The sequence below is a fragment of the Octopus bimaculoides genome, chromosome 23, assembly GCF_046866305.1.
Source record: "Octopus bimaculoides isolate indiv1 chromosome 23, ASM4686630v1, whole genome shotgun sequence".
NCBI lineage: Eukaryota > Metazoa > Mollusca > Cephalopoda > Octopoda > Octopodidae > Octopus > Octopus bimaculoides.
This window is the reverse complement of record NC_142950.1, coordinates 2,826,055-2,838,554: the sequence shown is the minus strand read 5'-3', so window position 1 is coordinate 2,838,554 and position 12,500 is coordinate 2,826,055.

The window sequence follows — 12,500 nt, the reverse complement described above, 5'->3', positions numbered from 1 at the left end:
CAATCATGACACACTGCTATATCATTCTCAGATTTCCATAATAGGTATGTTGAAATCGTAGAGAGAATGGTAATAGAACAAATAGTTATTCTGTGGATGTTAACAGCAAACTTCGTTGTAATTTCTGCGAGCATTGCAGCAGCTGTAGTCTCGTCATGGCGACCGCTTTAAATAAAACTTTTGGAAACAAAGAAATAAAAAGAAACAACGCAGAAGCTAAATCTTGTATCTTTTACCTCATTCAGTCGCTTCGTTTCCCTGCGGCCATGATGGGGTACCCCCTTGTGAAGTTTTAGCCGATTGGATCGACCTGAGCATTTTTATTTTTTTAAAGCCAGTTTGTTATTCTCTCCGAACCGCTAATTACGGGGATGTAAATACACCAAGACCGGTGATCATGGGGTTGTTTGCACAAACACAGATACAAAGACATATACACATAGATATATACGACGGGATTCTTTCAGTTTCCGTCTACAAAATCCACTCACACGGTTTTGGTCGTCCCGAGGTTGCAGTAGAAGTCATTTCTTCAAGGTTCTCCTTAGTAGGACCGATCCCGGAACCATGTGATGGAGAAACAAACTTCTTACCGCTCAGCAAAGCCAATGGAAAAGTACTCAACCATTTAGAAGTGAAAAGCGCATCATACTTTCACCGCAAGTATTTCTACACCGTACTGAAGAGAGCCAGTGACATCGAAACAGCAAATATGTATGATTCGCATTAAGCAGTCATCGAGTCGAGGTCATTTGTGTAGTCCTGATTATCTAAATAGAATTGAATAGAATTTTCTATAGAAAAAATAAAGAACTGAGCAATCAATATCTCAATCTTTGGAGTCATGCTCCAGGATTGGACGATTGTCCCCTACTGATTAATTCCTTCTCATATTCACTTTCATCAGACTGAACTAGACCTGGTTTGTCATTTCACGTTGGTCTAGTCCCACGGGATGTGGCTTACTTTGCCCAGATACACATTGCCAGAAATCGACCCCGCAACATGTTTTTGAGCATTACACTTTAACCGCTAAGACATGCGCTTCACATTACAGTGTTAATACGTCTAAATGAGCTGAATAGGTGTAATAAATATTAATCACGAAGATGGAGTTATATCATCGGTCGTTATTCTAAAGAAACGAATAAAAAAAGAAATATGGAAGGTACTCAGCTACAAAATGTGAATGCAATTTTTAATATATTATAAACCTGTGAGCAGGAAAAAAAATGTAGGCGTTGTATGTAATGGAGGTAGAGAAATTAACAGCGTTGATTATTAGCAGTTACCTTATTGATTAAGTAAATTAAATGAACGAAATATGCATGGTGGTTAAGTGATACTGACAATCCATAAATCAGACGGAAAGATCTAATTATATTAATTGAAATATACGATGTTATACGAGAATATTTAAGTTGATATCACAATTATAATAATAATAATAATGATGATGATGATGATGATGATGATGATAATAATATTGACAATAATAATAATAATAATAATAATAATAATAATAATAATAATAATAATAATAATGATGATGATAATGATGATAATGATAACAATAATAATATATGCATGCATATAAATACATATATACACATATGTATACACATATATATACACATATATGTGTGTGTAGGTATTCATGTATGTATAAGGACATGAAATTGACGATATTACGATATTGGTTAAAATTGAAATAATAATAATAATGGCTAAAATAATAATAATAATAAAAATAATAATGATGATGATGGTGATAATAATGATAATAACGATAATAATAATAATAATAATAATAATAATAATAATAATAATAATAATAATAATAATAATAGGGATGATGATGATGATGATGATGATGATAATATATGCATATATATAAATACTTATATACATATGTGTGTGTGTGTGTGTGTGTGTGTGTGTGTGTGTGTGTGTGTGTGTGTGCGTGTGTACTCATGTATGTATAGGGACATGAAATTGACGATATTACGATATTAGTTAAAATTTAAATAATAATAATAAGGGAAATAATAATAATAATAATAATAATAATAATAATAATAATAATAATAATGATGATGATGATGATGATGATGATGATGATGATGATGATGATAATGATAATAATTAAAATTAATAAACTGAATTGAATTGCTAGCCATAATTCTATTAATTAAAACTATATATAAATCAAATATTATAGGGATGAGCAGGTACTGATAACACATAAATCAGATATAGGAGCATGTGAAATTTATATAAACCTGTATATAAAGCTAATTTAACAACGCTGGCAAATTGGGCATACTCCCAATAATTGAAAATTTTTCTAAAGTTAAATTGGATTTTGGGCCATTAAAAATGATATTTTGTGTTATTCTCTTGTGTTAGTTTTTTTGTTGGAAAGGGATATTCTTGCGTCTTTGAATATTGTTTATAAAGCCATTTACAAAGAGGACCTCTGATTTTTTGTCTCCCGATGAGGGTTTAAATAAAAGATGAAACGGGTGGTTCACCCGAAGATACAATAACAGCATAATATATATATATATATATATATATATATATATATATATATATATATATATATAGAGAGAGAGAGAGAGAGAGAGAGAGAGAGAGAGATATGGTAGAAGGTTATATGGAAGAGTGAATGTGATAGCGAATTACACGGTTGGTATAAATGTAAAATAGGTATGTAGCTACATATATATATATGTATATAAACATTGAGAGAGAGAGAGAGAGAGAGAGAGAGAGAGAGAGAGAGAGAGAGAGAGATGCATATTCTTCTTTCAGTTCGCAGCGTCTGTCTTTCCAATCTCTGTTACTGAAGAAGCGGTAAAAACACCGGAATACATGCATCCCACGATCTTGTAACTATATATCGCAAGCCATGTTATCCGGTGGTGTTCTATCAATTTGAACCCAGGACGAAAAGAATCGAAAGTAACCACCACTAGGCATTTCATCTATCACTCTACCAATTTGAACACAGAACATAAAGGGCCGTAGCTATATCTAACAAGAAGTGTTTATGAGTCGCTATCTCAATTTGAACCCAGAACGTAAACGTGTGTAACTAAATACTGCAATGTACGTTGCCCCAGTCGCTGAGCAAATTCTGCAAATCGCGCAGCCGTTTGGGATGATTCTGCAATAATGACACCTGATCTGAAATTGCCAAATAGGAATAGCATCATTATCTGACAAATGTCTGCATAAATTAAGGAAATAATTAATTTTAAAGATCTGCAAGCAGATTATGTTACGTAATAATTTTAATAGGTTCCCGGAAGACTGTACAGGGCTGTAAGGAAGATCTGACTATAGCGCCTGGAAATATAATTAAGATATCTATCAATGGCGATATCGTTATTACCATTATTATTATTATTATTATTTATTATTGGAAGAAGAAGAAGAAGAAGAAGAAGAAGAAGAAGAAGAAGAAGAAGAAGAAGAAGAAGAAGAAGAAGAAGGTGGTGGTGGTGGTGGTGGTGGTGGTGGTGGTGAGTGGATGAACAGAGTCGTTAGAAAGGTGGAAAATGTATTCAGTTGTTTCTTCTGACATTTACATTTTGTGGTTCAAATCCTAGCGAGTCACTTAAAGCTTTCATCATTTCGTGACGCACAGAACCAAAGTACCAGTCATGCATGCGTGTTAGTCTCTATACATGTGTGTATGTGTGAGTGTGTGTATGTGTGAGTCTGTGTATATATATATATATATTATATATATATATATATATATATATATATATATATATATATATATATATATATATATATATATATATATATATGTATGTATACATATATATATATATATATATATATATATATATATATATATATATATATATATATATATATATATATATATATATATATATATATATATATATATATATATATACAGGTATGTTTGTATAATGTATATAATATATATTTATATAGATAGATAGATAGAGAGAGAGAGAGAGAGAGAGAGAGAGAGAGAGAGAGAGAGAGAGAGAGAGAGAGAGAGAGAGAGAGAGATATCGATTGGTTTGTCTTCCTGATTGTTGTTCCAGTTCTGGTATCGTTGATGTAGTAACCTAACCCCTGACACACATACATACACACACATTCACACACACATACTCTCGCATACACGTACACACACGTTGACTTTAATCCCGTCGCCATTTTGTCCGTGTCTCTCTATTCATTCTGCCCAATAAGTCACCAATCACCATTGTTTATTTTCATGCAGCCATCCATCAAACTACGACACATCCTGCCTGTTAATGTCTCATCTTTCATCTCCTTACTTTGCAAACAACACCAAAAGCCGTTTGCACGAAACAGCTTTCAACGCTTAGGCAATTATATCAACTCAACATCTTTCCTCTTAAAGATGCTAAAGCTACGATGACATATTGTTTCAGTTAATTCGTTTTTCGCTATTGTTATTGTCGTTACCTTTGCTGCTGTTGCTGCTGCTGCTGCTGCTGCTGCTGTCGCTGTTGCTGCTGCTGCTGCTGCTGTTGCTGCTGTTGCAGCTGCTGCTGTTGCTGCTGTTGTTCAAATGTCCGCAGAGGAACGCCCTGCGAAGTTATTTCAACACATGACTCCCTTCACAAATTTGTTTCATTATATAGGCTGTATTGGCGCAGACGTAGCTATTAGGCACTGGCGTGGCTATTAGGCAGAGGCGTGGCTATTAGGCACTGGCGTGGCTATTAGGCAGAGGCGTGACTATTAGGAACAGGTGTGGCTATTAGGCACAGGCGTGGCTATACATGCGTGCGAGTCCCTATGTTGTAAGAAGTTTGCTTCCCAGTCACATGGCTCCGGGTTCAGTCCTACTGCGTGGCACCTTCGGTAAGTGTCTTCTACTTTCTTCTGCCGCCAGGAGAACAAAGCCTTCTGTGTGGATTTGGTAGACGGGAACAGGAAGAAGACCATCCTGTATATGTGTGTGTATTTGTGTGTGTGCTTGTGTGTGAATATTTGCATTCCACAACGGCTTGAGAACCGGTGTTGATGTGTTTACTTCCCCGTATCTTAGTGGATCGACAAAAATAACCAATAGAGTAAGTATCAGTTTCGAAAAGACTAAGCACTTTGGTCGATTCCTTCGACAATACTCGACAAAATTCTTCAAGGCGGTACCCCAGCATAGCCGCTGTCAAATGTCTAAAACAAGTGGAAGATAAAATATCAGAAATTAATCCTACAATCCACCATAATTTATACATTTTTTTCATTTTTAAACAATTATTACTGATTTTCTTGTCGTTGATGTTTCTATTTTTGTTGCTGTTCTTTAGCCCCAAATAAATACTGCCATAATAAATAGCATTCCAGCCGCGACCATTGTGTATATTTAGCAGATATAGCATAACATTGCTTAATCCAATATAACCTTTTTAACACAATGATCGGAGTGTGATGCGCTCTTCGTGAACGCAGGTTTGTGCGTTGGTTGTGATCTGTAAACAGTTTTGGATACGAATCTGAAAGAGATGTATGAACATACGATGCGCATGTGCACACTGAATTCGTAAGACGGAAGTGAAGAATAAAACAAGTTATATGATGGTCTGCATGCTACGTTTAACTCCACCAACACACAGGTTTGCTGCAATTTTCTTGTCTAAAGAAATAAAAGTGGATATTTGAGGAACGCTTGGCTGCTGCGACTTGCAGACCTTGAGTCTGTATAGGGAAAACCTCGGTGAGACATTGTTATTGTTTAACCCCTAAAGGTGGCGAGTTCAAATGCCACCGAGGTCGCGGAAGTTCTATGGAGGAAGGACTAGACATAACTGTGCATTAAGCAGAATATCCTTCCTTCATGCTGAAGTCATTAGAGAAGAATAATACGCAGAATGTACCTAAGACTACATTATCAAGTGCATTGTCAGTTTTGTAACACGGTAAGGGTCATCGGAGGGAGAGTTAGTCGCTATTTTAGTAGTAATAGCGGTAGCAGCAGCAGTAGTGGTAGTAGCAGCAGCAGCAGCAGTCGTAGTAGTCGTAGTAGTAGTAGTAGTAGTAGTAGTAGTAGTAGTAGTAGTAGTAGTAGTAGTAGCTGTTATACCTGGCATCCTGTTTAACCACGTAAGCGCTAGTCGGGCTGGCTTCGTTGTGAGAGATTGCGTAAGGTGTCCGTCCATAACTTCTGAATCGAAATTAATATCATTCCGCATGTAACGTGATTTATCGTTTGTCAAACTTCATTAATTTCGCTGGTTTTACTGTGTAATTAATGAATTGTTAGATCAAAGTTCACTTAATGAAGCATATAATAGTAGCAGCAGCAACAACAAAAACACAGGAAACAACAGCAACAACAACAACAACAACAACAACAACGGGAGCGACCGCAATAACAGCAACAACAGCCAATTGCAACTGCAGCAACAGAAACAACGAAGCGATGGGTAACCGCTCAATCTGCCAAAGAAATAGCAGCTAAATTCCTCTTAAATTAATTCCTGCTGTCCTTTAAAACAAGAGGTGGAAGGATGGGTGAGTTTAAGAAATAACGTATTTCAGGATGTACCTTTAGGTACACTTAGGTCTTTGATGGCCGTATCTGGATCGTACTGCCTTTTGTTGTAGATCTGTCGAATCAGAATTCACCTTGAGACTAAAGAATATAACTACCACCACCACCACCACTACTACTACTACTAGTAGAAGTAATAATGATGATGATGATGATCCCTCAACAGGGCCTGAAATTTGGAGAGAAGAGATTAGATCGATTACATCGACACCAGTGCTCAACTGGTACTTAATCAATGATTGGCTCATAAGGGTCGGTCTCCCGGTTTCATTGGCGTAAAGGTTCCCCACCTAGACAGGACACTGGTCCATCTCAATGAGTGTTTAACATTTTACTTAAAATCAGCGGGATGAGGTCATCATGTGATATACGAGGGGCGTCCTGAAAAGTTCCTGGCTTTAAGGGTACCGAAAATGACCAGGTTGGAGCACCAAACTTTCGAGTTCTTTTACAGGGCTTAGAAAAGCCGAAGGACCTCTCCATATAAGTGTGTGAATCTGAGCGGGAAATATGTCGAATAAGATCCTAATTATTTGATCCACCCGTATTTTCTATTAATCGAAACCAGGAACTTTTCTCCAACCTCTCGTATGAAGAACTAGAAATTCAAATATTTCACCTGATGTATGCATGTATAAAAGTATGTATGCATGTATGTATGTACGTATATATGTACTTTATCGACCAGTGTGCACCCTAGAATTGCCGGGACTTGCGATCAAACAAGTAATTATTTTATTTTCATAAAAAAACACAAACCAGCCACAAACAGCGGACAAGAATTGAACGAAGTCCATTGACGTATTCTCTTCCTTTCCACCTCCCTCCACAACGCAATATTTGACTCAAATTTCCCCCCACCCACACACACACACACTTACCTGTGCTCTTTACTCGACATACAGACAACATCATCCAGATAAAACATCTCTGAAACTTTTACCATCAAACGCTATTTACAAATGCATTTTCGCCATATTTTAATAATTATTGGTCTTATCACTTCATACAGATGTGAACCTCGCCCGAAATCTTCTCTTCACCCTTTGAAAAGCAATGTTTCGACGCAAATATCAGATTATCAAATGCTTTAATGTAAAAGTTTAATCATATTTTTCATATTTATATATAATCTTGCTCCAGCTGCGAGGACATGGCATCCTAAATCGCTATTCTCATCTGCCTGTGTCTATATATATATATATATATATATATATATATATATATATATATATATATATATATATATATATATATATATATATATATATAAATTTAGATATATATATATTTATATATATATATATATATATATATATATATATATATATATATATATATATATATATATATATATATATATATAAAGAGAGAGGCATATATATATAGAGAGAGACACACACACACGGGCGCGCGTATATATGATATATGCGTATGTGCATGTACGTAGGTGTATATCAGCCTATTTATTTGGCTTAACTTGTTAAATAACTACCTCGTTCTATCTTATATCACAATCGTTTCTATTATGTCTTATGTTATATATCTCACAATGTCTATATTTACTATACACTCATATATATATATATATATATATATATATATATATATATATATATATATATATATATATATGTACGCGTTTGTGTAAGTGTATGTGTTTGTGTGCGTATATTTGCATGTATAAATATTTATATACTCAAGTATGTCTCTGTATTCTTGTACTGAATGCCTATTTGTGTTCGCGCATATATGATTATGTATACACACACACACACATACATACACACACACACACACACACACACACACACATATATATATATATATATATACAAACATTCATACATAACAGGTGACGTGCATGTGTGTGTGTATGCATGAGTATCGCATAGATACACACATAGATGTGCATATATGACAATATCTGTATGTGTGTGTGTGTTCGTGTGTGTGTGTGTGTGTCTGTGTGTGTGTGTCGGTGCCTGTGTGTGTGTCTGTGTCTGTGTGTGTGTGAGTGTGTGTACGGGTATGTATTTACTCACATATTTGTACGGATGTTTTGTAAGGAGTTTCCGGATAATCCGGCGCGTTTCTCCTTTCCAACAGATGAAAGAACGCGAATTTCTTGAAAAGCTTTGCTGGTTTAACTCCCACCCGACCAACCGCCACCGCATCTGCTTTCTATCGACACATGTAGAATCCTGATAATAAGGAATCTGTCAAAGACTCCATAAATCATCTCTAATACAGAATGTTGCAAGCTTATGAAAACAGGAATCGCTTCTGTCACTTCGTATGAATGATCGCTCGCTTATTCCCCATTAGGCAGCGCAGTTAACCAACAATAAACCAATAAACAAAACCTATACATTCATTGTATCAATACTCGGCTCTTCGAAATTATGTCGTCGACGACGCTAGCCAGATAAAAGACGAAATCTCTACGATACACCACCGTGGATCAGCCTGCTAGAAATAGTGACAATAATTCCCAATGACGCCATCGTTGATCATGGTTATGTGATGAGGAAGTGGAGGCGCAATGGCCCAGTGGTTAGGGCAGTGGACTCGCGGTCATAAGATCGCGGTTTCGATTCCCAGACCGGGTGTTGTAAGTGTTTATTGAGCGAAAACACCTAAAGCTCCACGAGGCTCCGGCAGAGGATGGTGGCGAACCCTGCTGTACTCTTTCGCCACAACTTTCTCTCACTCTTACTTCCTGTTTCTATTGTGCCTGTATTTCAAAGGACCAGCCTTGCCACACTGTGTCACGCTGAATATCCCCAAGAACTACGTTAAGGGTACACGTGACTGTGGAGTGCTCAGCCACTTGCATGTTAATTTCACTAGCAGGCTGTTCTGTTGATCGGATCAAATGGAAACCTCGGCGTCGTAAACGACGGACTGCCGAAAACAACGATGAGGAAGACGATTCATTATTATGTAGTTCTGGGTTTGGCCCCGTTGGACATTAGGTTTTGTAAAGCTATCTCACCAGATTTTCTATAAAATTTAGAGCTACTACTGAAAGTTAAGACGTTACTTATACGAATACGTCTGTGTAAACAATGCGATCGAAAATAGTAAAATAGGTAGGGCACATTGTTGACTTAATAATCTTTCGATATAGCTGGTAGGAGATTAGAGTTGTGTAACGATATACGGTTCCCCCTACCAGTCATTAATATTAGGCTTTGTGTCTGCTACCAGAGCGTTACCCACCAAATTCGGTAGACGGAAACTGTGAAGAATTTCATCAATAGTGTATTAGTAAAAACACACACACATACATATATAAACATATTTGCATATACATATACATGTGTGTGTGTGTGTGAGTGTGTGTGCAATGTTACTGGCATTCCGTCGGTCACGACGACGAGGCTTTCAGTTGATCCGATCAACGGTACAGATTTCTCATGAAATTAACGTGAAAGTGGCTGAGGCCGCCACAGACACGTGTACCATTAACGTAGTTCTCCTGGAGATTCAGCATGACTCAGAGTGTGACAAGGCTGGCCCTTTGAAATACAGGTACTAATTATTTTTGCCAGCTGAGTGTACTGGAGCAACGGGAAATAAAGTGTCTTGCTCAAGGACACAACGCGTCACCGGAACTTGAACTCACGACGTTATAAGCGTAAGCCGAATGCCCCGAACGTTAAGCCAGGCGCCTCCAAATGTAAGGATTCGTATCGTGTCCAAATACGAATCACCTGTCACAGAGAACTCAAAATAAAATGGCCCAATTACTTGATTGCGCCAAATCCCACACCAGGCCATTACCTTGCCCCCTCCCCATCCTTGTTGGTTATCTGCCTCCATCGAATGAGGATTGGTTTGGGAGTAATATGGGCAGTTGTAAAAGAAGAAAAAAACGATAAAAAAAAAGAGAATGTTAGCAATTTCACATATTGAGGGATGGCGCGTGACTTTATGGCCACCCTGTACATATATGCATACGTATGCACACGCACTCATACACGCGCATGCAAGCCAGACAGATGCACACATACAGGGCGGTGTTGTTGTTGATGATGATGTTGCTGGTGGTGGTGGTGATGGTGGTGGTGATAGTGGTGGATATGTTGATGCTCATGCTGTCGATGGGGGTGGCGACGGCGGTGGCGTATGGAAGAGTGCTTTGGTCATCGTCGTCGTCATCGCCAGATGATGGAGAGCGGGGCGCGTTACAGAGTAGACAACCCCCCCCCCCCCTCAAACTATTCTGTAGAACGGAGAGAGGAACACATTCAAAACTGTTATTTCATGATGAAACTACTACTACTACTACTACTACTACTACTACTACTACTACTACTACTACTACTACTACTACTACTACTGCTACTGCTACGAACTGCTGATGCTACTGCGAGAATATATCTCAAAGCATCCTGGCTGACAAGAATAATGAATAATGGCTTTAAATTTATTCAAGCGATCTATGATGATCATGTTGAAGGAAGCGCCATTCCAGCGTCCTCCTCTCTCCTGTTGCTGCCATCAAATATGGAAGACCAGATTAATGTCTATGTCATATACGATCCTTTCATACTCACACACACATACAAACAACACACACACACACACACACACACACACACATACACACACATACAGTATGTATATGTGCAATACATGTCGATATATATATATGTATATATACATTATTTATGTACCCTTTCTACTGAATACACCAGTCCTATACACACACACACACACACACACACACACACACACATATATATATATATATATATATATATGTGTGTGTGTGTGTGTGTGTGTGTGTGTGGTATGTGTGTGTGTGTGGTGTGTGTGTGTGTCGTGTGTGTGTGTGAGCATAAGTTATATTTATACATACATAGATACATATATATATATATATATATATATATATATATATATATATATATATATATATATATAGATAGATAGATAGATAGATAGATAGATAGATATATAACGATATATATATATATATATATATATATATAGATAGATATAGATATAGATATATTTATATATACATACATTCTTTCGGTGGTATACAAAGGGCCCATATGTATATAAATGAATATATATATATATATAGATATATATATATATATATATATATATATATATATATATAGAGAGAGAGAGAGAGAGAGAGATAGATAGATGGATAGATAGATAGATAGATAGATAGATAGATAGATAGATAAATTTCAACTATATATATGTCCGTGTCTGTTTACGCATGTATGTATGTATGTATGTATGTATGTATGCATGTATGTATGTATTAATTGCGATATTATCCCACTGTCGCAGCTACAGCAAACGCATGCAAATGTGGGAGAAGAAATGCGTGTACAACTAAGAGACACTCTCCCATCCACTTTACATCAATATACGACATTTTGACCGATTTAACCAATAGATTCAATGGTATCTGCGAGTTTGTAACATGTGTACATAAGAAATAACTCGTAAAATTGCAATCTATCATAGCTTTAACGACGTGAAGCGATCTAAATATGAAAAATTAATTGCAATATATAGGCATGTTTATGTGTGTGCGTGTGTGTTTATGTAAATATATTTATATATATAAATATACATACAAACATAAGCACACAAACATATATACACCTATACATATATATACATATATATATGTATGTGTGGTATGTGTATATATATATATATATATATATATATATATATATATATATATATATATGTGTGTGTGTGTGTGTGTGTGTGTGTGTGTGTGTGTGTGTGTACAAGCATGCATTTATGCACACATATAAATACATATATTCTAGCCGTGTGACAAGTTCAAAAGGGAGCTATGTCCGGCCATTTTGAATAATGTGTGCATATATATATATATATATATATATATATATATATATATATATATATA